The 23,845-nt window shown below is 41.3% G+C and overlaps 1 long non-coding RNA gene across 5 annotated transcripts; it reads left to right on the forward strand.

The window, feature by feature from the left end:
- The first annotated feature begins 469 nt into the window (after positions 1-469).
- On the forward strand, positions 470-23,845 carry LOC113479516. Of its 5 annotated transcripts, none has more exons than XR_003398293.1 (7): positions 470-555; positions 2,321-2,532; positions 9,522-9,603; positions 11,928-12,254; positions 18,435-18,553; positions 22,102-22,815; positions 23,269-23,845. It is a non-coding gene; the product is annotated as an uncharacterized LOC113479516 (long non-coding RNA). The 5 variants fall into 5 exon arrangements; XR_003398295.1 differs by having other exon boundaries at positions 22,102-22,251; positions 22,719-23,845; XR_003398292.1 differs by having other exon boundaries at positions 18,432-18,553; positions 22,102-23,845.

Here is a 23,845-nt window from a genome sequence, read left to right on the forward strand (position 1 = left end):
GGAGAGTTTGGTACTGCAGTTGCTTTGGTGTATTTTTTCAGCATTGTAATGGGCTACAGGGAGACAAAGGAGAATATGAATATATGGCAGTTGATATTTAGATTTGGGTGACATTTTTGCTTGTTGTAACTGTCATTTTAAAAAATCCATTTTACTTCTATCATGCTATTGAATCGCAGCAGACATTGATATAGAAAAGCTGGAATTATTTAATAACCAAAATTAGGAGTGATTTTTATACTGTATTTCTCATTACCAACATCTCGACTGATGAGGAATCCTGAGGTTCAGGCTAAACTTGCCCATGAGGTAGAATGGGCTGTTAAAGAGTGAGATGATAGATGGACCTCTTCCTCACCCCTCCCAAACCAGTTTCTTTATAAGGCAGTAGAAAGCAAACCCTTTCAGAGATCTTTGAAAAGCAAGCTCAAGCATGACACTACTATCACACCTTTCATGGTATTTTTTTTCAGGACTCTGCCCCCGATTTTAGTCCAAAGGAGCTGCTTTTGGGAATTGCATGTCTGGCTCCAGTGTTTGCCTGCTGAGGAAGAGGTATGCCCTTTGTCCCTCACCTGCAGATGGCTTGGATGCTTTTACTTTTCTGAGGCGAGCACTTCCCAGTGGGCTGCATTCAGAAAGTGCTTTTCATAGCATTAGTACAGAACCAAGTTACAAAAGAATATTAATCTAATACATTCCAAAATTCAAATATGTGTGATTAATAAGCATTATTATCTATAAATAAGGCTCTAATGATACTTTGGCAGTGTTGTAAACACAAGAATCAGAAGCAATTATTGTCATTATTGTTCTGCAAGTACTTTCCATGAATACCAAATGGTTATTACTGTCCAGCTCCTTGGCACATAGAAATCCTGTAAAGAAACAGTTGTCAGTCAGTAAGGTCTGGCCAGTTGCTGTTAACTACGTTTGTCTAAAATACAGCGTACCTAAGGACAAAGCCTGCAAGTTATTGAAAGCAAGACAGTTATTGATTTAAAAAATTCTTTGTCTTTTGCACCCCCTCAAATGATGTTAAATAAAACCTATGAGAAAGTTTTCACATCCTGTGAGATGAACCGTTTGTGTGATGGCTGTGATTAAAAATGGAAACGGATTCTCTGCTAAAAAAGCTGCCCTTCTTTGTGCGAAACCCACAAAGGTGAGAATGTTCCAGCTGAAAGGTGGTGTGAAAATAATGACAAAGTCCCCCCTCAGCTGTTATAGGTAACCCACGACTAGTGTTCAAGGAAGCAGGATGAAAGGGGCATTCATCCCTGTCATGTTTACCTCTTCTCAGTTTGTATGGGTCCCATAGACTCGAGTCACGCTGGTGGCCAGGTCCCACTCGCTGTGACACCCCCACTCCCCTTCCTTTGGCAGTCTCACCTCCCTCACCAAACCTCACCACTTTAGATGGCGCCAGCCAACAGCAGCATTTTGTGGTGGGTGTCATGTTGTTCTTCAGATGCCAGGGTGTCATCGCGAGCGGGAACAGTGTGGGTCTGACTCTCCGAATCTGCAGAAAGAAAAAGAAAAAAAAAAAAACACCCAAACCCCAAACAGTAAGCTTTACTTTCCAAATGTGTTCAATTCTTCTTTCCTCTCCTTGATATTTGGGGCGTGCAGCACCCTATACCATGTGGTTTAACATTTTGTTCTCTATTTGTAGGTCAACATTTCCATGATTAAACTTCATCCTTTATTCAGCCTGTTCTGGCTAGGCTTTGCAGCACATGTGATATAAGCTGTTTTCACAGCTAGTAGGCCAAATCTTACTCTGGATAAGGGAGCCAAACATATGTGACTGAGTCAGACACTTAAATCAGCTCCCTGGTAAATGGGAGATAACTCCAGGTGCAGTGTTGAACACTGAGAACCAAAAAAGTGGGAAGGGTGGCCAGCGTTCCTCCGTGTGGGAAAGGAGACATCCTATGCACATAGACAGTGAAATCATAGCCCTGCCCAAATTTTGCTCTCCCACGTTTGCCTGAGGGTATGGAGCCCTCATCACTGAAGTAACTGGGAATCTTTTCATTGACTTTGGTGGGCTCAGGATCAGGTCAGCCTGGGGCAGGCTTAGCTGCAGCTGGACACAGGTCAGACTTGCTCAGGATGGGGACAAAGTGGGAGGAGGCAAGGCCCTTCCTGGAGACCCCACCTTGCACTTGCAGTGTGCACAAGGTGGTTGCTGGGGGGACACGGAGCGCCCCGCCTACGGCACTGCATTTCTTTCACTCACCCTCTTTTCATCACCCTTACATATCTGGCTCATTTACTGACTCAGGCTGGTGACTCTTCTTTCATCTGGTGACAGGTATCAATTGCTGTAACGCAGGGTTGGACTGGGTGACCTCTCCTCATAGATCAGTGGAACAATTCCTGGAAGTGCTGGCCACTTGGAGTGAGCATTACCCAACGTTGCCAGTACTCCTCAGTGCAGAGGTTTTGCGTTAAAGGACTCTTTCTGGCCGTGTGGCCAGCAGCCCTCCTTCTCCTGTCTTTCCTTGCCATTGCCTGGTAACTCTGGTAAGTACAGGGAAGCCTACAGGGCTCATTAAGGGCAAACAGAAGAGTCAGATGAGCAGTCAGGTGTCATATATGATCCAGAGCCATTATGTCATTGCTGTGTGACATTCCTATTTTCACCAGGGCTGGATGGGTCCTGGCTGTTGGGCTGCTTCACAGCAAACACCAGGGCTGACTAGAGTGAGTAGCAAAGGAGACCTTCTGCAGCAAGTCCAGGGAGGACACATTTTCCTCAAATGGGCAAGGCTGTACCCTCCCATAATATTACAGAACTGCATTTCATCTATTATTTGGTGATGAACTGGAACAAGGGAGTTGGCAATGAATCATTTCCATAAGCCCTTAAAGAGCTCCACTTGGGCTGACTCCCTCAGTTAAAGGAAATATTGGCAATGTATAGAGCAGGACTTTCAGTGATTTTTGCTTTTATCTTTTTTTTTTTTTTTTTTTTTTTTTTTGTACATTTGCTTGTTTTTTTTTCAATAGATTTTTTAATTTAGAAAAAAACATCTCCTGCCCAAAATTAAATCTGCTTGTGAGATTTTCAGTGGATAAGCTCAAATAATGAATACTGTGGCTGTGAGCACTGTGTTACCCACTCTTTAGAAAGTCCTGTCCTGATAACACACATGGTGGCATGTAGGATCAAATGGATGAACTGCTCTGAAGCTTTGAGGACCTGCCTCATGGTTGGGCAAATTCCTGGGCATGCATGTGGGCATCTGATTGACTTCCCTGTCATTGCATTGGGAAGAAAAACCTGCTGGCTAAAAGAAGAAAGTTGCTGAGACCTTAATAGAGGGCAGGATCCTCCAGTGCTTGTCATGTCGTTAGGGGATGCTGTCCTGAAGTGAGGCCCAGAAGTAGATGATGTGGTCTGGTGTGCCTGGGGGCATGAAATAGTGCAAGGAAAAGGAAGGATGAATCGACACTCCTGAGAAACGACAGGGAGAGTACCACGATTCTGCCCTCACTGATGTGAAAGTTAATCAAGAATATGCTGGAATAAATCCATAAGTGCTTCAAAGACATCGGTGTCAAATTAGTGGAAAGGAGAGGGGAATTCAGGCCAGTAAGATCTGCTGATAGGGTCAAGTGGCCTTCCTGTCCCTGGGTTTGCCTTTTGGAAACAAACTGCACTTTGGTTTCACTTTTAAAAGTGTGAGCCAAATTGTGATGCTTACAGAATGCAAGAGGAGAGGAAGAAGATGGGAAAATCCTGTGATCAGGGTATGAGAGGATCACACCACAGTACGATGATGTGAAGTTGAGGAAAAGCAAATTAAGCTTTTTCTCTGCAGTTATTTAGACAAAGGAAGTTAAGTCACCATTTTCTTATACTTAAATACGAGCCTCCCTCTTCCATGGTATAAAAGATCTCGTGATCACACAGGAATGAATTAAGACTGTGGTACCAGATGTAATTTCAAGTTAATGAAGAGACAATGTATTTTGTATTATCTTTTCTCATGTTTCTGATTGTCTTTTTTGGGGTTGATATTACTGTAAGTAAATACATTTGTCTTTTGTTTCATTTTCCCCTTGTGACCTATTTCATTTAATTAGAAGGAAATGTATAATAGGAAATGAGTAGCATCACACTGGGCTCCATCCAAAGCCTGTGAAATCATCAGGAATCTTTCCCGGGCTTTTCATAAGCACCGGATCCAGCCCAGCAGAAAAGAGGGGCTATTTCCACCTTATCTGGAAGAATGTGTGCTGCCAACATAAAAATATTACAGTGCTCGGTTTAAGATCTGGCCCAGATACTAGGGAAGGATTTTGCTACTGCATATGCCTCTCTGTGCCACATGTTTCACATCTGCAGCAACACGTCAAAGGATAAAGGTTCCTAAAACCTTAACTCTGAATATACATATAAAAAGAGGATACAAATTAAGGACAAGATAAAAGATATTGATGGAAGTACAGGAGATGCTCTTTAACATGCATATTATTGACTCAATAGATTGTTACGGCTTCAGAGCTATTAGGGTCTGCTGTGTCAATGTGTACTTAGGGACTGTTTAATATGCAGATGGTTGACATGACAGACCGAAGCCATTACAGTCTATCATGTCAGGGGGATACATGAATACGCACTTTGCCAACACTGTAAAAAGTCCCTTTAAAATACAGTTGCTGTGCATACTTAGCTGCTTTTTAAAATAATTTAATAGGTTTGGTTCTTTGGATGCCCAGAGATTACAGCAACAAAATTTATTTCCAAATTAAGCCATTTTCCACATGGTATATGCAGTCAGGAGGACAGGGTGTAATCTCAGATACACAGCTCCTATCGAATCTTGTAAAATTATCCATTGCACTTGTGCGTGTGTAGAAGAGATCAGAATCTATCTGTCGGCATGTGTCTTTTTGAAGAATATAGTTTTGTCTTTTTGAGGGGTAAGGGAGAATGTCGTCTCTTTTTTCATTCAAATAATCTTCAGTAGCAATTAAATAGCTTATGCTACCTAAGAGATCAGTTATTACAAGATAAGCAGCATGACAGTTTGGAAAAACTGAATAAGTCTTTGATTATTTACTAAGTTTTGATATCTGCTATTTGCCTGAAAATGCTAAAAAGTGAAGTATAAGATACAAACATGAAAGGCTCATTTGATCATCATAAGGAAAGGAATCAGTAGTTTTGCTTTTCTTTTCCTCAACAACTTTTTTTTTTTTTTTTTTTTTCAAGTGTTGTGTTTAATAAGATATTTTTTTTCATTTGAATATCAAATGGAAAAATACAATTAAAATATTTCTGCTTTTACATTAGTCGTAGGCTACATTTCAACAATGCATATATCTAAGAAGCTCAGCATACACATTTGGTATATATTAGATGCTTCTAACAGATGCCCAGACCTCTTCCCCTGATTTTTAATGTTCTTTTTTATGGCAGCAATCCAGGGACATTTTAATTTGCAAGTCTGTGAACTTGGAAATAATACTTGTAGTGGGGCATTACATCTAGTCCATTCCCTCTAAGTTTATTGTCATGTGTCACCTAGCTCTGATTTTAGCTGATTTTCTGGACTGAGACACACCATGCAACTCCAGTGCAAAATTCACATAGCAAAAGCACTCTGCCTTGCAAATAATAGTAACTGTGCAACATTATAAAGGCCTTTCCTCTTATCTGGGGGACAGCTGGGGGGCAAATCCTGCAAAGAAGAAGTGTGTTTTCAGGCAAATGTGATGACTGATTTTCTGACGGCACCTTTTACCACCTGGTGCTAACAGGGAGACCATTGGGGCAGCTGGAATAGGGTGATGAGGGGTAGGGCAAGTGCCAGGAGATAGAAAGCATGGAGAGGATGTTTTCCACAGCCTGTCACACGTGTTCTTCAGAGTCTTCTTTGAGATTTCTGCAGTGACACAGGAAAGCCAGGAAAAACTTGGGGGAAAAAAAGAGGTCCAGGAAAGCTCAGGAGGTGGCTGCTTCTTACAGCTGAATAAATTTGCCCTGCGCTCCAGGAGGGGCCCCTAATGGGAAGATGCCTCTCCCTGTGCTGAGTTACCTCTGCAACGAGGAACGACCAAGCAGCAGGAGCCTGAGCCGCAGGAAAAACGTGTTGTAGCCTCAAACAACATCTGTGTCGGCGGGAAAGGTGTGCTTTGCTTTGTCGCTGGACCTGGGAAGGTGGGGGCATTTCTGTGGTTGCCTTTTGGCAACAGGTGGTGACCATGGCTATGGGAGCAGCAGCCTCCACACCATTTCCCACGCCACCTCTGGCCATCCGGGGTGGCGGGGGGGGGCGCACATTTGGCTGTCCAGGGCTCTGCCCTTCTCCTTCCCTGGGGCAGCCCTGGGAGCTCCATATCCCCCTCTCTGTGCACCCATGTGCAGGGAAACAGTAGCTGAAACAGGCATGTATGAGGGTGCGATGTGGAGCGCTGCATTACCTGGTGCTAATCAATAAAGCGAAAATGTAGCTTTTTGACAGCACTTGTAATTTTGACTATTGCAATGGTGTGCCATTTCTTTGAATGCAGTACGCTTCTGTGCCCCATTAAAGCATGGCTGGCATCGCTTTCAACTATTCACAAATGCTGAGATGTTGAAAAATGTAACATTTACAAAAGATACATCTGGTGTATATTTACAAGGCTCAGGAATCATTTAAATAGTGCCTGTGCCATCACCATATTAGGAGAAAAGTTAGTCCCAGCCCCATATGTGAAGTCGGTAGTCAAATGTGTGCTGGTTGAAATTCCACTGATACGATATAGTATTTTGGGGTATTAAACACGAACACACCACACTGGGTGTAATACCCGAATGTGATAAGTATAGACTGGCCTAACATGTGTGATAATTGCCTATATGCACCTGTTTCAAACTATGTGGTCAGGAGAGGATTATGGGTTTTGAGGGACAAATGCTTAATTTTTTTATTAAAGAAGAATCTTTGGCTTCTCACTGTGAAAGGTCATCATATTTTTTCCAAATCATTAATGAGAATTGTAAGACCTACCTAGGAATTGATGAAAAAGATGTTGAACGGCCTTCCCTATATCACATAACATGTTGAGGACAAAAAAGTGTTTGTCTCCTCCTGCCAGTGCAATACCACTTAAGCTACATTTGAAAACTATTTTTTAATTAACGTGATGGGTCATATTTTCACCATTTTAAGTCAGGAAATTCAAGGTAAACCAGATACTCCCTTCCTCAGTCACACAAACATGAATTAAGCGTGTAGCATCAGAATTAATTTCAATCTCTAGGTTTGTATTTGAATCTAGCTCAATATGATTTTTTTTTTTTCTGCACCATCACATTGATATCTGGATGTTAGTGACATTATTTAAAGCAACAAATCAACCTATAGGACTGTGTTCAGCTATACTTTCTTTATGTCATTTGACAGTAAATGGAATAAAAAAATGTTACTTTTCTCTAGGGGCAGATTTGTTAAAGGGTTTTCATCTTTTGTCAAGATATTTAATCTTGAAATGTTACAAAAAAAAAGTGCACAGTTTGTACAAGTGCAGATTTCTGCATGCACAGTTTGCTTGATTGCTAATTTGGATGAACATGCTTAGACTTAACACAGGCAAATGAGAGAGGAAAGAATTTGTGTGTATATCCTTCTGAGTCAAGTGTGAGTCCCTGTGCTCTAAGGGAAGCAGGTATCCAGTTTTGGGGCTGAAGGCTGTCACCCTGGGTCGCCCCATACATCAGTCTCTGTTCATGCATGCCAATGAGAACAAATCCTAACAATGAGCTGTGGAGTGATGCCAGCAGAAATGAATGTTTCTGAAAGCTTCGGGGTTTTGGAAAAAGCAGCTAAAGCCGATTCGGTGGCACTCGCCACCGCTGACTGACTGAAGGAGGGTGAGGTTTTGTCGAAAGCCTCCCATGTAATGGACAATTCTGAACACACCTTTGTTTTCCAACAGGCTCAGTAAAGCTGATATGGGACTACAGGATCAAGCCAAAATACCCAACCATGTTATTTCCTCAGAGAGGTTCACTGCAGAACCACCTATCCAAATTTATTAGCGCTCCTAGTAATTATTATCATTAATTCCTTTTAGTTAGCCTGTCCCTCCATCATGGTAGTGATCATGTGCTGGGATGTCTACTGCTTGTGACATCATTTGCCTTTGGAAGTGGATGGTTGTTTAATTGATAGATTGTAAAGATAAGATGACCTATTGCCTTGTTGTGCTTTGATTTGCTTTAGTTGCCTGGACTCTCGCAGCTCCTTAGTAGCTTCTCTGATCCATCATGTCAGGCTGGCAGCTGTGCCTCTGCACTCTGCCTGCCTGCCCACCCCAAGCCAGATTTCAATCTCAGATGCGTGGCATACCTTCCTCCCTTGCTGTCCTCTCACCAGAGAGCTGATTTTGCCTGCACCTCTATTAAACGGCTTGATTTGAACAGGAACAACTGCTTTCTCCCATGGGTCCTCTCAATCCAGGGCACTAGGTGTGCAAGGACAGAGGAGGGCACATTCCCAGATGTCCTTAGGTGTGTGCTATGCATCTGAGATCAGGCTCCTGCCTGACATCTGTGGGCTGGGCCTCCAACCCACCCCAGCGAATGGTCCTGCTCAGTACTGTGGCCATTTTCATTTGGAGATATTTCCCCCATGCTGTGTAACTTCTGCCTTTACTGTGGACTCCCTGCTTCTCTCAAGCTTAATTTCTCTGTGGCTTGCAGGCCCGCAAAGGACAGCGCTTCAAATGAATAAACTCCATTTTACATCAGTACACCTGAAGAATTGTCCTTGGAGTTTTTCACCCCCTCCCCAATACTAGGAAAAAATGATTGGAAAATGATTGAAATTTTATAATCAGATTCTCAAGAAGAAACAGGCTTTTTTTTTCACTGCCAAGCTGTATAATAGGTGTTTTTGAGAGGTCGTTAACTTCAACAGTATAGTCAAAAACAGTGTTACACCCCACACTGCATCCTTCGTTAAGCAATTAAGTTACTGATAGGCTTTTACATTTATTTACCTTGATGGAAAGATATGTTTACTCAACCTGAGTACAAATCAACATGAGGAGGTGGAAGTTCAGAGTAAATTTGACTAATGATGTTGTGTCTTCATCCTTAAAAGAAAGAAAAAAAGCCTCCCTGCTTTTGATGCTATTTTATCTTCATTGGAAGGGATCCGAAATGATCCCAACTGTCATGTGAGCACTCAGCTAGGCTCAGATCCTCTTTGATTGCAGCTGAACGTCTCTCTCTGTTGGCTTATACCTCTCCTTATATGAATACAGCGTACAGCACTTCAGGTTGTTTATTGAACAGCACTTTAACTCTTCCTCTGTGGATGCTCACATGATTATATCTTTAAGCAAAATATGGGCTGAGGCCACCTTTGCCCAGGGAGATGTTAATGTGGCCGTGTTGTTGATGTGAAGGAAGAATTTCTTCTAAGTTTCAGAATAACTTCTGAAGTACAGACCTGACTGTTACAAGTCATATTTCTTTCACTAAACCTTAATTATCTCTCCTTTTCTTTCAGGCTCACTCTGTTCTTCAGTCTTGTTACGTGGATTTCTCTCCAAGTAATTCCTCAGCATCCCCTTGAATGGCATCTACTGCACGTGAGCATCCTCCACTGTCTCTAAGATACTTTTGTTGTTTTTCTTTTTTGAACATTTGTTTTTTTTTGAGATGACATTGATAGACGTGAGGCCTAAGTCTGGAGACGTTCTGTGGGTAGAGCTCACATTTATTTCAGTATGTTGAGCAGTTTTAGGATCTGATCCATACTGAAGACTAGCACGGCGTAATGAGGCCCGGGCATATAAAACAATATGTATTCTAACACAGCTCACTCAAAACAAATATGTTCCCTTCTCTTTGGCTGGTATAAACAAACAATCTCCATTGTGTTCGGCACAGCTCTGCTGCACCGCCTCACTCATGGCAGGAGCTTGACTTCCCAGTTCGCAAAATAGCATCTCCATCCTGTGATACGTCTTCCCACTGCATGCCCAGACAACCCTGTGACTTAGGACACTGGTCCTAAAAGTTGTCATTAAGTCTGGTGTTAAGTCTTAAGTGCTTCGTGGGGAGAACATTTCTCGCTACAGATATATTTAAAGGGGGTCTCATTTCTAAGTCCTGTGCTCTTCAGTCAGACAAAACTGACTGTGGATTGCAGGACAGTTTTGGACAACAGGAAAGCAGAGAATCGATGTAATAGTTATCTCAAGATACTCTCATGCTGACCTGCAAAATCTTCTCCTCTGATATCTAAATTTCCTTGCAGTAAAAATCGGCAGCTGCATGAAAAATTTGTGATGACTGGAGGTGGAAACATTAACAGGGGCTAGTTCAAAACTCACATGCAAGATTCATTGTCTGTGTGAAGTGCAGCGAGTTTGAACTCAGGTGTTCCTTCTGCGATTGAACTCAGACTTTTATGCTGTTCTGCAAAACCATTACCCTCTCCTGTAACTTGTGCTGGAAGCAGAGTGAGCTGTTTTGGCACTGAAATGATTTCATTGTTAGGTTAAGTGTTACACAGATGGCATTCTTAAATGTAAAATTCTTTTTATGATTCTTTCGATTTCATATTTATTTCATTAGATCATTATTTATGTTAAAGAGACACCATTAATATGAAACGTGCTCAGCTTGAAAGAAAATGTTGAGAGGATTTTCAGGTATCTGATCCTCAGTCCTTTAGTTTTTGTGTTTTGCATTTTCCTATTTAAAATGTTTTTTTGTGTCTCTAGGTGCTATGTGACAGATCCACACAGACAACAGAGGGGAAAGAGCCTCACTTAACTGATTAGAGGAGAGAAGCAGTGAAAGGGAATATGCACAAAGCGCTGCCAAGTTCACAGAGCAAAGGAAAAGATAAAAAATAGAATCATTTCACCAAGCTTTTTTTTTTTATTATTATTTTATTTAGAGTAATGAGAGGTATTTCTTATACTAGCAGCAGGGAAACAATTTTCAGACAAAAATGTGATTTCTTAATCAAGGGTCTCTAATTCAAAATATATTTATTTAATAAACAGTAATTATGATAGCTGCAACTACTCATTCATATCAATAATTCATTCAGAAGTAAACCATATCAACATATTAACATTTATTTTTCCATTTAATAGGCTGTGATTTAAAATAAATGTAAATCGTCATAATCATTCAGCTCCATATGCTGGGAAAGGAAAAGTCACCTTAAACCAGATGCATATTGTGAAAAAAAAAAAAACGGGGAAGACAAGTTGTTCTAAAGAAACAGCATATGGGGGCAGATATTAAGCTGGGGTAAAGATGCTCTGTTTTGTAGATGCTTTGTTACGTCAACGAAACGAGGCTGAGCTACACCAGATGAGGTTCTGGTCAGTAATTTTGAAGAACTGGATGTTTTACAGGGTTTTCCACTGAGTCATATACTGATTTCTTTCTTTAAGAAAAGACATAAATATAATTTCTTCCAGTTTTAATCTGGAAAAGACAATAAATGTGATAAAGAAATTTGAGGATTTTTATGTATGGAAACAATAGGCTGTATGACTGAGCGGGCTCTGCATGTGTATGTGCTTGTGTGTGTGGAGCTGTATTTATTTTTTCCTGTTGCTAGTTAAGTTAGTCAAACCCTCTCCTAACTTGTATCCCTAACTACCCACCTTATTTTGTCAGCTGACAGCTCTTTTTGAGCTCCCTAACCCATCAGCTCTCCTGAAGCAAGCTCTGTTGAAAAATCTTTCTGTCCCCCATCTGAGGCCCAGAGAGCGGCATTTGGAAGCTGCGGAGCATGGTTGCGCTTGGTAGAAAAATCTCTTTTTATAGGGAAAAAGCAATGAAAGGTTCGAGCCCTGGTCTGCATCTGCTACTGCTGCTAGAGCATTTCAAACACTTGGTGCAGATCTTGTCTTGCAGCTTTATCTTTTGATTTTGCTTTCAATAGGTGAGGCTAGAGCCTGTGACGGGGAGCGGGGTGTCACCGCGCTGCCCGTTCTGCTTCCACATCCGACCCAGCGCCGATGGCACACCCTTTGGGCCTCACCACAGCCATAGGGCCCTCTTGTCCTCTGATGAGCTCAGCAGAGCCGTTTTCCTCCCACAGACAGAGCGCCCTGTGTTCTGACTGGGAGAATAAGGCCATGCACCCCTTCTTCCCCTGAACTCATGCAGCGATGCTTTCAGGGGACGTCTCAAGGCGGTGTCTGCAGCCACAGTGCTGTGAGCATGACATGGGTTAACTCTGCAAGAAGGTGTTTTCACAGCCTCGCAGGTGAGTTTTGTCGCCTGTGTAGTTATTGTGTTACTCTTCCAAGGCTGGCGATGCTGTGCCACTGTCCCAGCGGTGACTGCCTTTCACATGTAGCCTGCGGTGCACGGGGATGGTGGCCACAAGGTCGGCAAGTTAAGGCAGTACATGGGTTTTGTTTTTCCAGGCTCTGCCATGCTTTGTGCTGCTAATGTTCCTCCTACAATTTTTAAGGAGACAAGTGAGTCATGTTGTTTGATTTTCCCCATTCTAATAGCAAGGAACCATGCTTTTTCCACAAGTTATTGCATTATTCCTCTCTATGGTGTGGCTCTGATTTAGTGCTGGATGAAGCTCAAAAGGAGGATTAGTGTAGATATACTCCCATATGCTTGGATGCATTTCTGAACTGTGTCTGTACCATCCTCACTGCTTTTGATGGAAAAAGCTGGGCTATAAACCTGATGAGAACAGGCTTCCATGCAAGATGTTTAGTATTTCCTGCTTCCATTTGGGCCAGGAATACGGCACATCCAGCCCCTTTTGGCCCTGAAACTCTTGGTCATGGCCTTGCCTGAAATTCAGAAAATCACAGCGGCAGAAAATGAATGGGGGAATAAAAGGAAGTTGATTCTTCTCCACTTTAATAAAGGCTAGATTAGAGCTTAGTTCTGGCTTTGGCTGAAACTTTGCTGGGGGATGGGCACAGGTAGAATGTTTTTATTTTAATGGAATTGGTTCATCCATCTTTTAGATGGTTGCACTGGAGTGCGAGTCTATTTTTATGGTCCTGAGTAAAAGAACCTGTGCTGGTTTTTAAGAGCTGCACCTTCTGGGAAAATTAGGGCTGGGTGTAAAACCCTGACTGTATTGTATTCAAGAAAATTGGGAGCACAAGAAAAGAAACAGAAAGAGTGAAAGAGGGAGAGAGGGGGGCTTTACCAAAGGTATGCTGCTACAGTGAGTCATGCTACTCCGTGGTGTCACACATAGGGTCTTCACTATGCCTAATACCTGATCATTTTTCTAGCTGGTAACCAAATTGTTAAATTGCCAGACAAGCCACGTTGAAATAGTTCCTAAAAGTACTGTTCTACTGTCATTTGGGGGCTTTCTTCCTTAGACGTTATTTTTAAAAATAATTTCCTAATAGTGCTGTAATCAGCTGATCATTTTTGCTGATTCTTTCTCCATTACAAGGGTTTCTGAGTTTATGAATGAAAGCCTATGCTTTCTCAACCAAATCCTCCACTCCTTGGTCTGTTAGTAAACTAATGTTAATTTACAAGATTTGTCTGAAACCTCAGGCTCTGCCAGCTGGATGCTTGAGGAGTCCAAGCTGTCTAGGTAAAGAAACACCTTTTTCACACGCCTGGGCCTGGCTCCCGCGTTGCCCCGTAAGTTTCTATCAGTACAAAGGCTGACATTGTCTGCAAGGAGCAACTCAGATTACGGCCCCTTCCAGCTGTGTTGCCCCTGACCCCAATCCTGCCCTGGGCTGCCTATGCCCTGCCCTCCCTGCATGCACGGAGACTTCGGCTGCAGCCCTCTGCCTGCCAGTGTTGAGTCTGGTCTTGAGGGTGGCCTTGGACGCATTTTAAAAGGCAGCACAGACGCTCTGTGGGGATAACATGGAATGATTATTTTAGGGCAGATTTTCCCCTAAAAAAAATAATAGTTCTACATGCCCGCGGTTTGATCTTCACACAAAGGATTTATATAAGAACTCACTTCTCTCTGTCAGTTATTAAAAAAAAAGTGTGCTGGCGGGATTTAGGGAAGTGTGCAGGCTAGAGGATAGTGACAGACAAAAGGGAGTTTTTCTTCTAAGAACATCTGCACAGCTGGAGTTTTGGCAGTGCTGTGGTTAGAAAGCCTAGGTGTTGCCAGGCCTGTGTGAGGGACAATATCTGTTTGGTACCCTCCTGACATGTAAATCTGGCCAGCAGTTCTTAAAGCAGTCCTCAGCCCTGTCCTCTGCCATGGACACACAGACGTGTATATGCATTATTTTTCTGTCAAATGCCTGGTTTGGGGAATCTGCCAGACTGGAGGTACACTGTATGTAAATGATCTAAGGGTAAGGGTGGAGGGAGAATCTGTGATTTCTTTACATGCTGAAGTGGTTGTAAAGCTGGCACAAAGTTCACCTGGTCTCTCCGGAATAGAACTGCCGCAGTGGTTCTAGACAGCACAAACCCAACATGCCAACTCCTAATACCCTGCAAAAATGTACCTATAGCTCAGGGTGGAGAGACTCAACGACAGGTCTGCTGGAGAAAGGGCTCTGGTAGCCTAGCAAGGACCCAGCAGGACAGGAAAGGTGCCCTTTTGGCACCTACACCTCCAAAAGTCTTCCTAGGGTCCAGTCACCACCTATGAGTGGAGCACTGGCTAACTCTATTCAATCTGCATTGTGGCGTGAAGAAAATGTGTGTGTGAGTCTGAAGTTGCTCAGATTCTGGTCTGTCTTGGGATGGCCCTATTCAGCTCTTCCCAAGGAGTGAGTCCCAAATCCAAAGACAGATTCTAGCAATAAAACCTATGTGCTTGCCTTTAATATAGCATGATACTTAAAACTGAATATAAGCAAGGATGAGGCTTTAGATCTTCCTCAAATCTCAGTGTAACTTTGAGGTTGTCAAATAGTACTGAACTGAGAGATCTGGAGTAGGAAAATTAGTGAACACAAAAGTCATGATATTTACTCAGTTTATGCATTTTCTCTCTCTTTTTTTTTTTTTTTTTCATAAAACCTGCATAACTGGCATGTAATTGTTTTGCTAAGTGAGCCTTGAAAGCAAAAGTCTTGATAGCTGTCACATATCTTCTTTGTAGTAGTGTGTTGTCCTTAGAAGCTAATCAGTAGAACTTGCTCAGAAGAACTTAATCAGCAGAACTGAGCACATTGTCAGTGCTTAACAAATAATAAATTATAATAATAACAGCAGTTCCTTTTGACACAACCTATCAAACTTTTGCTTTATTTCCAGAAATGCCTTACTTGCTTCTAGTTAGGATGTAATACCTGCTACAGCTCTACGTACTATGCTTGAGAGGCCTGGTGATACAACCTAACAGGGTGGAAGTATTGTTTGAAATGAAATTTTAACAAACAGCAGAAAAAGAGTCCCGAGAAATTTCTTGGAGTGTTCCTTTTCAATTACCAGTTTTGCTTATAAGACTTAAAAATTGAATTCAAGAATAGATTTGAGCTGTTCAGTTGTTGAAATGTAAAATGCTATGCTTACAAGTTAATAGAATCATATTTGAATTTCCTGATAGTCTCCATTTTAAAAGACAGAGTCATTAGTTTTTCCTTACAGAAAGGTGAACGTATCCATAAGCACATTTATTATTATTAATTATTTTTATTATAAGGAGCTTGGATAACTCAGAGAGTTGTTAACACATCTGGGGCTATCGCTTCTTTGTCACTATTGTAATTTGGCCTGGGCTGGGAGTTACCGACAATCATTTCATTTTCTGATTGTTTGGTAGTTTATATGCAATTAGTTAGTAGGTTTTATTCACTTTCAACAACGTATATCCATGTTATGAAGAAAACCACCAGGTCAGCTTTAAGCTGCTGCTAATTGTCACAGGTTTAAATGGAACCGTGTCAATTTATCCCCGTTGAGGATCTGACCAATGATCACAACTGGCATTAATTAGCAGATGTGTTATCAGACTCCGCGGAGATGTCCCGTGTTGAGTGACAACAGAGGTGCTCAGCTGCCATGGCTGGTGGAGCCATGCCAGTTTGGCAGCTGATGGTGCAGAGTCCGATGCTGGCAGGTGGAAAGTCCAGGTCACCCCTGACAGAGGCACAGGTGGTAGCTTCTGCCACCAGTGCCCATGCAGAAGAGTGCACCCAGAGCATGGGGCAGCTGATTGTATTAAAACACAGGCAACACAAGCTACCTGGGAGGGAGGAAGGCTGGGGAGAAGAGCAGGAGGATGCTCTAGCACTGAACTGATTCGTCCCTGGAGCCGGGTATGCACAAGAGCTTGTGCTGCTAGTGTGAAGTGAAAGTCACTGGCAAATGTGTTGTGGCTCTGGCTTTCTGGGTGCACCATCTGAACTGACACTGTAATGCCAGTTGCACGTGTGTGACAGAAGGGTGGGGGAGGCACCTCTAAAAAGAGGGCATCCTAAAAAGCAGTAGGATTTCACAGTGGCAGCTACTGACACCTGCAATGTTATTATGGTTGTAAACTAGGGGTTTGGATCATGTCTAGAGAAGTGTCTTGAGCAGGTCATGTGGGTGAAAAAAGAGCAGGAACATGACAAATTTGAGAGGCTGCACCTTTACCAGGAGAAGGGAAGAACGTACCATCCTCACTTTGCATTTATCTGAGTGCAGCATGTGTTAAAACCAAAACAATAACCGGTGCAGATACTCCTTGCTCAATAGCAGCCACCCTGTCTCCTTTCTCATGCCCACCTGCCACCACGGGATGGTGGAAAGGAACAAGCTGTCAAGTTAACCCTGTGGGAAATTTGTAAAGATATCTGGTCTCTCAACATTCACAGGAGAGACTTGGACCTCAGGTAGCTCTGGGAATAATCTTTTCAACTACTGGCAGTTTCAAAATTGGCTTCTCCCACCATTTTAAACAAGATATGAAAAGACATTTGGGCATCTATTTGCTGTGATAAATCTGGGTCATGCTCTGAATACCCATCTCTAGGCCCAAAGCCACAACAGGGGATGACTGAGACTGACATGGGATATAGAAGTCCAAGTCCAGGATCCCAATACACACGCTCCCTAAGTTCATCACACATATTTTTGCTAATATTTCAAGACATCTAGCATCCTCTTCTGCTCGTGCTTCTTGGCCAGACAGCCACCAGCTCAGCTGAGCTGAACTTCTCACCAGCTAATCCTGACTTGTTTCGTCAAACTGTGCATTGCTTTGCCCACATCTCTTCAGAGAGTGACCTGGCCAAGCACGTGTGACACGCAATTGAGACTGAGCAGTACACAAAGTACAGCAGAGCTGTCTTCGCTGTCATTCAGAGTAAATGCCTCTGAAGTCCACCTGAGCTTCAGGGGGTTCAAGCCCTTATCTCTTATCTGCAAAGAGAGCAGGATCCCTAGCCAAGATCCTACAAGCTAAATATTCATAGGGGAAGATATTTTCCATACTTCCTGTAGAAGTGGTGCTGATATGCATAAGGTTCTCTGGGAGGAGTTTAAGGCAATAAGGTGGAGAATAAGATACCATCTCCAGCCCTCCTCTGCTGAATTAGCTTGCTTTACACTTAGCTGTTTTGGATTGGCATAAGATACAGGATCTTGTTTGGTATATTCATTGCGGCATAAGGTGTTTCTAAAATATTGGCTTCACAGCCTAATGAAAATACAGTGATTTTTCAGGAAAATCAGTAGAACATATTCTCAAAGGATATTCAGATATGATGATTATTGGAATTTTAATTAAAATAGCAGGTAAAATAAGTATTATGGTGTGTTATTATTTCTAAGATAACAACAGAATAAAGGTGCCCATTTCTTTCTTGAGTGCAATTTTCTAAATGAAAAAGTAAACATTAATATCTTCAGAGATCTTACTGATCTTGTATGATAATTTAGAAAAATATCTCTATTAGGGATAGTTATATATGCTTTCTGTTGGAAATGCAATCACAGGATATGCACATAGCTGCAATCTGTAGACAGATTAAGTAAATTAAATCACTCAATGTCTTTTTTTCAATAGCTCTAAAGTTAAAAGTAATTTGCAAAGAAAATACTCAGTTTCAATTGGTTTGTAATATCTGTTAATGATCTTTGGAAAAATTTCTGATAACACACGGGAATTCCCTCAGGGACAGGGTTGTGAATAAGTGGATTTTTTAAAGTTTGAGATGTCATTAGCTAGTGATTTTTTTGAAGTAAAAAGCTGTTACGGAATAAATTGCAGAGGTATACAACTGAACAGGACAATCATTTTTATGAATAATATACATTTTTTCCACTGTGCTTTCTGCCCCCCAAAGAAATAATTTACAGTCTAACTTGTTATTACAAACATCCTGGAATCATGACTGCTTGTGCATTTTGTGCTTACTTTATGTATATACTCTGTCTTTATACAAAAGTACAGATTGCTAGTGTAAAACCTCTAGTGTAAGGAGCTGATATGCTCCTTTTAATTTTTTTTTTTTTTTATTTTCTTTTTTTCACTTAGTAGATAACTTTTCCAACCCACAAGGCGGAAACAACTTCCTATAACTCACTCCAGCACAGCTATTCCCTAGAAGACATCCTCCCTGATTTCTTGTGGGGCCTGTAAGATCACTGAAATTGTAGGTAAGTGTAATCATGGAAAAAAAGGGCCTCTATTCTGTTGGTAGCTTGTTAGAATTAACATCTTTTTAACAGTTCAGAGATGAACGAGATATCTATCATGCATCACCACAGTAAGGTAACATTTCCCAGGACCAGTGATATCTCCTGGCCTCTGGCCCCAATCTGAGGATATCTGGAGTAGAAAAGTGTGCCAGAGGTACCACAGACTACACCTACCCCTGGGGGAACATTGTCGTGCTTCTGAGGTTCAGCTGTACAATTCAGCCATCTGCAGCTAAGGATGGACCTTATGTCTCCATAGGCTCCTCTGGATGACTCTGGGTTTAGACAGGGACTGGGGACACTCTGAAGGAATTCTGGTCTGTGTGTTGAGGCACTGGGACTCCAGGGTGTGCTGTCACATAGATCAAAAGAGAAGACTAGTTACAGTCATTGAGCCTTTGGTTTCCTCACCTTCCTCCAAACCTCTTTTGCCCAAGATCTTATTGATCTTGGTCTGCTTTTTCCTGATCTGAAGACAGGGCTGTAAGGCACATCATGCTAACATGAATATGACTGCTGCCTCCAGGATTCCCACGGAGGGTTGGAGGAGAAAGGAGAAAGGATTTGTCCAGCTCTAGAAACAGATGTGAACAGCCAACAGTTTGTAAAGCCTCCTAGTCTTTCCTGATTCTCTGAAGACCCAGTGTAGGAATCCATACCTATCCTGATAATCCATCAGTAGGTTAGACAGCCTCTCACTTCCCATATGTAGATGTTCAGTGATGCTCTGCAGTTACTCTGAGAGTAGTAGGACTCTTTCCTGGCTGCCTTTTAGAAGGCACTAGCATGGGTCAGTCCTAAAATGCCTTGACTTTGGCAGAGGCCAATACCTGACAATACAGAAGGAGAGTCTCCCTCCTCACTGCGTGCTTCATTGTAACAGTTTACCATGAACGAAGATGCCTTCCTGAGTATTGGCTGTCTATTGACTGCCATATGCCAAGAACTGCTGGGATAATTAGACATTATTACATAATACCAGCTAGTAAAACTCTCACAGATTTTTTTTTTTTTTTTTAAGGCTGGGAGCAACTATTATTATAATCTAATCTCACTTTCTGCATAATACATGCTACTGATTTTAACCCAATCTGAACTTTGTGTGAAGATTTGCTTTTATGCCTAAAAATGCCTCCTCATTTACAAATATGATGCTGTTTCTTTCAGTACTATCCGTGCAGCAGCAAGTTCCATTAATTAATTGTACATTGTTCGGAAAAGCAATACCTCTTATCCGTTTGAAATTTGATACCTCTTCGTTTCACCTTGCAAGGATAGGAAAGGTTTTCTTTTTTCCTTTGCTGCTAATTAAGTTGGAAGATCATGAGGATGAAATGTTATTTATATTATAGTCATGCTTAAGTAGAGCTCTGACGAAGCCTGGGGATCCCATCGCACAAAGTGAGGGAGACTGCGCAAGTCCTTTGGGGCTGACACTATTTGAATAGACAAATGGCACATTTTCAGGGAAGTTAAGTGATTTAACTGAAAAGATTGCCAGGCAAGTCTATGGACTTTTACCTCTGAATCATCTCTGCTTTTCTGAAAAACTCATCCAAAGTTTGAAAGAAAGTTATGGAAAAGTGAAGTTTCTAAAACTGAGGAAAAAAAAAAAAAAAGTTTGGAATATAGTCAGCAAAGGAAAAAAGGTGTTGCTAACATGTGATTCTGTGCCGTGTCCACTGTCCATAGGTCACGTTGGCCTCCAGTGACTGAAGGGCCTCTAAGACAACAGGATAAACTGAGGAAAGTATCTGCAATGTCTGCTTCATACAAGGGCACAAAGCCTTCCAGAACTGCTAGGGTCCAAGGACATCTAGATTATCTCAGGCAACAGTGCTTATTCCAAGTTTACAGAGAGGGTTCATGTATGATTTGCAGTCCCATGAAGGTGAGTCTTCCCTGAGAGACAAGCTGGTGCTTGTGTTCTTTATCTATTCTCCAGAAATTTCCCATCCTTGTGACTTTTATCATTTTTATTGCCAGTCTCTGGACTTGTTCTATTTCTACTTTCTTTTTTCAGGGATGAGGTGACCAAATTTGAAGACTGTATTCAAAGTGAGGATGTGCCACTGATTTATATAATAGCATTATAATATTTTCCATATTATTCTCTAAAACTCTTTTCTTCGTACAAACCCCATAAGATTCTTTTTAATTCTTTGAACTATGATGCCTTTTAACATCTGTAGTTTACTCTGATCAGATTTTGACAAAGGAATAAAAGGCTCCATTTTTCACATAGAATTTTATTTATTGTTTGAACTCTAGAGGAGAAATTGGTTAACTTACAATTTAAAATTCTTGGCAGTGTAGACCATTGGGCAAGGGTTTCATTATCAGCTCTTCTGTACTTTCTGTAGAAATGTGTGAGACTCAAAGTTGTTGTACAAGGTGTTGGCTCAGTAGACTTGTCTTTTTTTTTTTTATAAATTTGGAGCTGCCAGCATCCCCAAAGATATCAGAAATGGTTTTTACCTCTACCCTTTTCCTGATGAAACATGCATTTACATGCTGTTTAGCCAGGACTGTGGACACGTGCAAGAGGTACCCAAATTCCATGGTCTCCTGTTTACTGTACCACACACCTCCATGCCAGGTCAGGGGAAGACCCCTTTGAAAATGAGGCATTTGATGACTGCAAAGGGTGAGGATCTTGCTCTCGTGCCACACGTGGGCATTATGCCTTCATCAGAGTATTAGAAAAGGCTCAGGTAAAACAGTTATATCTATTCAATTGCCTATGATACTTCCTGCAGCTACTGCCTTGCCTTAGAGTTACCAATCCAAGTGCTGACCCTACCTGACCCTACTTATCTTGTAAAAGCTGACAAGATCACAGCCTGAAGCTGTATAGCCACAGGCTCAATACTGGCTACCAAAATGTCTGTTTAGTATTTTCAGGAAATGGTGTTCTAAAGATTTACAATATCAGCTGCTAAATATACAGACAACACCAACACACGGCCCTAACTCCTAAACATTCAGCCCCACTTACACAGAAATTTATGCCTCTCAAGGGGCGAACACTGAGCTACCAGAAAATAGTGATTCCCTACCTGCAAGTGAGCTGGAATTTAGGCATCATATGATTATATACACTCAGATATTGAGTAAAATTATTTGAAAACTACAGCCTTGAGTTCAGAATTAATTTCTTGCTTCTTTTGTCAGTTACATTATGCTTTAGCAATAGAAAGATCTCTACCATCTCTGTGTTAAATTTTTTTTTTTGAGTTTAGTATAGAAAATTTTCTTAATTCTTCTGTGACCAAAGCAGTTTTTCATCAGAAGTTATTTTTAGATGAACTGTAAGTTGCTTCTCTATCAAACATTTTAGCTCCGTTGTATGAAAGCAAATGTACTTTTTCCCAGATATCTCTAAGGATAAAGGCAGGTTTAAATTTCCAAGAAACATTAAAGGACCAATCTGGTTTAGATGCATGCACAATATACAGTAATAGTTCTTGTAGAGTGTGTTTTGTTTTCTTTTCTTTTCTTTTTAGAACAGCAAAGACATGGAAAAGACATTGAGGTCCTATTGCTTCCGTCGGAAACTTCTGACTACAGCATGAGTTGGATTGGGCCCAGAGAAACCAAATACACACAAGTAGCAATAAGTTGGCCATACAAGCAAGGAAAATCACAGATAACAGGTGCACACAAATTAGCAATGTACCTTTTAGGTCACCCAGTACAGCTCCCTGACACCATGAGATTGTTTCCTATGGCATATTTTCAGTTGTTTTGTGTGCCTAGATTAAATGTCTTAAGTGATGCCATGTCCCCAGGGAGAGATTGTGCTGCCTAGAGTATCTTCTTGTCAGAAGTGTTTTTTCCTTTCTTAACATCATCATATTTCTCCTAGTTATGTCCCTTTGCAAATCTCCTTCTCCTTCACTGATGCTATTTTCCTCCAGTATCTCTTAACTAGTGTGATGTTGTGTTTAGTTAGCATTAAGACAACCCGCAGCTATTTAGCTCATTTCAAATGAGCTAAACAAATCAGTCCTTTCAGTCTCCTGGTTATTCTTCCTGTCCTCTTGTCACACTCCTGCCTGTCAGTATCCTTTTTAGTTATGAGATTTTAAAGATGTGATGCATTTCTCTGAACTAATGACAGATCTGGTATAGAGCTGAGCACCCTCAATGTCGTCTCACTGAAAAACCCTCCTGATGTGCTCAGGGGAAGGCTACAAGCACTCTGGACAGACACGCAGGTAGAGTATTCTGCTCAAACCACTTCCCTGGTGCTACGTACTCTTTTGGCCAACAAAACCCTATTAAAAAGGTAACCTAGTAGTTCAAAACTGAATACATGTCATTATGGATTTATTTCATTTCTCACTGTGTTAAGAGATGGAGTAGAACAGATGAAAAGATTTTTTGCTGTTGAGATTTTCTAACTCTTGGTCATGGACATCACAGTCTAAAATTATGGAAGACGTCATCTTTCAGAACTATATCTGCATATTAGGAGAATACATTGTAGAAAGTATTTATATACATAGTCACAAGCCTAGCTGTTCACTTCAGACAATAAATTCTGATCAACAAACAAAATTCCTTTGGTGCTAAACAAGATCTTGCTTGCAATTGAATGTCTTTACCTTTCTGTTCTGTTGGGTTGGAGGAATATAATTTTAATCTACTCTCTTTAAATTTTCATTAAGGAACGTTTCAGCTACCTGCAGCCTCATCTGATGATGTTTAAGGATACCAGCTAGCTCGGTCTTCTGTGCACCAGCAGGGACTTCTTTAAATTGGTCAACTGTATGGAACATTGTTTTCAAGTTTAATGTACTTGGAATCAAGCTTTTAAAATAATAACATCTCTAGATGACAGTTTATATACATAGTGCACACACATACACGAATGCATTTATATGTGCGCATGTGTGTATGCACATATATATGTGTAAGTGAACACATATGTACAAAAATGCTGATCCTATTCACCTTCTTGAAACCATTTCAGCTAGTATTAACATAAATATGCTGTTAAATTGGCAGTGTCATACATTTTTGTTGGAGTTTACTTCTGTAATATAAAATCAGAAAGATAAGCTGTGAAACTCATGCAGCTGATGACATAATGCTAGGATCTCGTGATGCTGAATCTCATATTTCTAGGAGTGTGGGATGGATGTTCCTTGCTGAAATAATTATACTGCCTATTGCAATATATGTTTCCTTGCTTTCATGTGGGCACTGAGATGTCCAAACCATTAAACATATATGGTATAATGA

This window comes from Athene cunicularia, assembly GCF_003259725.1.
Source record: "Athene cunicularia isolate RWA chromosome 1 unlocalized genomic scaffold, athCun1 chr1_part1, whole genome shotgun sequence".
Classification (NCBI taxonomy): Eukaryota; Metazoa; Chordata; class Aves; order Strigiformes; family Strigidae; genus Athene; species Athene cunicularia.